Source organism: Anarrhichthys ocellatus, unplaced genomic scaffold (genome assembly GCF_004355925.1).
Source record: "Anarrhichthys ocellatus isolate YVR2014 unplaced genomic scaffold, GSC_Weel_1.0 scaffold101, whole genome shotgun sequence".
Taxonomy (NCBI): domain Eukaryota; kingdom Metazoa; phylum Chordata; class Actinopteri; order Perciformes; family Anarhichadidae; genus Anarrhichthys; species Anarrhichthys ocellatus.
This window is the reverse complement of record NW_022280131.1, coordinates 856164-858892: the sequence shown is the minus strand read 5'-3', so window position 1 is coordinate 858892 and position 2729 is coordinate 856164.

Below are 2729 nucleotides of genomic sequence, written 5' to 3'. Positions count from 1 at the left end.
ACATATATATACACATATACATATATACACACATATATATACACATACATATATACACATATATATATATACACATATATATACACATATATATACACATATACACATATATATATATATACATATATACATACACATATATACACACATATATATATATACACATATATACACACATATATACACACACATATATACACACATATATACACACACATATATATACACACATATATACACACATACATACATACATACATATATATATATATACACATTTTTTTCCCCACAAATTTAAATGTCTTTAAATACACATTAACATGAATCCAACATTCTGTAGCGAATGGATAAATGGAGGCAGAAGATGTCATCTTTCAGTCAGATGTGCACACATTCAGCGAGAGACAGCCTGGACCTGTCCCTCCAAGCCTCCTGCTCACAAAGAGGAGGACCTGCCCCTTTCGCTGCTGTGCCAATCAGAGCTGGCTCTGTCAGGTTCCCCGTGATTGACCGAGAGCCTATTCAGTCCCCAGCTGACTAAGATCCCAGACACAAGGAAGCACGCTGCAATAATATTTGAAAAGAAGATACCGTTGTAAAAAAAATGAAAAAATTAAAACACAATGACATTTACTTCACCCACGAATCCGTGTACAATCATTTTTGCAAGATATTCCTGGCTAAAACACTGCAGCTGCTATCCACAACAGCCAACTACTGAGGCCAGTATATTATTATGCCAAGTGTATGGTGTTACGCCCGGTCTAGGGGAACCTAGGCGTAGCATAATAATGGGTCTCCCTCTCTCTCCCACCCCCAAGAAGGACCAGTGCTGCTGCCATATAGTCCATGATATTTATTTATTTACACAGTTGTTTTTAGCAATAGGCGTCAGGGTGAGCCTGGCCCAAAACAATAAACAAAACAATCTTTATTAACCTACTAACTTACCTAGTCCATACTGAACAAAAGAAAAGACAGGCAGCTTACCGAAAACAGGAGAAAACAATGTAAAGAAAAACAGCTTCTCACCCCTACCACTACATGGACTGCTTGCTAGATTATGTACAATGATTTGTCGCCCCGATCCGTACAAAACAGCAACCCCCTTGTGCAGCACGGCCCGGTTGGGAGCCGGAGAGAAAAAGAGAGAGCGAGCCGGCCTCCACAGGTTTCCTCTTATCTCAGGCCTCATCAGTCTCAAGTCCAATCACCTGCAATTCAGCATATACAAGAAAAACACAGACACAATGTACACAGACACAATGTTCCAGCAATACTGTGATCAAACACAAACTGTACAACATCACCTGGCAGTGGGTGTCGAAACAGTTTCGTCCTCACTGATCGTTGCATCAACCTCCTCGCACACCGATGCACCTTGTGCCACCAACTCCTGTTCTGATACTTCGACGGTCTGTGCATTAATATCCTCTGATGAGGTCTCCACTTTGAGGAGCACTTCAACAGCTAGGGCCGCTTCATCACAAAGGGGCGCACAGGGTTGAGGCCTCTCAGTCAGCACCCTAATAAACAAGAAAACTACAGTAAAAAATATATATATATATATTCAGTCAGGAACACTCTCGTCATAGATTTTAACCATTTATTGCAACAAATGGAAATACAGTTAAACTTGGCGATGATGGCTCCGCTCTTTGAATGCTCCCCGGATTAGCCAGCAGCTACCAAGCTAGGCCGGGGAGCACTGAGCACCAACCCCCAAGGGTTTACAGCCAGAAGTAAACAAATTTAAATACATTTCAGCCATTTGCCAGAAAGATGAACTCTGAACTAAAAAAGGGGTGGAGGAGGCAAAGCTTCGCCAGCAGTGCGGTCTGTAACAGCGTAGGTGTAGAATGAATCAGTGAGGAGGGAGTCCTATTTAAATAAACCTCCTTGAAGTGAGAGTGGGCTGTGATTGGTGTGTGGCCGATTGGAAGCTAATCGGCTGGCTGTCAGCTGGTTACAGCTGGGGGCGTATGACTTCCGTGTCCTTCATGAACTAATGCTATGCTTCATTAAAACACACGTGCAAATTAAATAATTAAACTAATCTTTAATGAGCATATCTTTTAGTTTTCTCCCTAGATTGCTGGATCTCTTCATGCTCGTCGTTAATTTCTTCAACCACGTCGATGCAGATCACTGCACAAGGCCCTGTAGCACAAGCATACACAGGGGTACATGCGTCTGGCTGAGGCCTCTCAGTCAGCACCCTAATAAACAAAACAATAGTAAATTATATACATTAGGGCTGGGCGCGTTATCGCGTTAACGCATTCATTAATTAACGCCGACAAATATTTTATCGCGCGTTAACGCAGTTTCTTTTTTATTATTAAGCGGACATTTTTAACACAAGAACCGGCCGGCAGCGAGCTGTGAACAGCTGTTTGTGTGGCGTCTCTTCCGTCTCTTCCTGTTTCCTTCACCTACATTCCCCTGGGTCCTAAGTCCCTCCATGTACAGCTTCTCACCCTCTATGTACCACCGTACATTTATAACAAATACCACACATATTACGGTAATCAGCCTTGCATATGTGTCTGCCCAAAATACCAAAAAAAGCAAAAAAGGAATAATTCATTTAAATTATTTTTTTTGAGTTTTTAAAGTTGTTTAATTTGGAATATGTATAATAAGCATATCATTTAGTCATCGCTACTGACAATTTAACAAACATTAAAAAAAAAGAAAAAAACATGACGTAGATGATGAGAAACTTT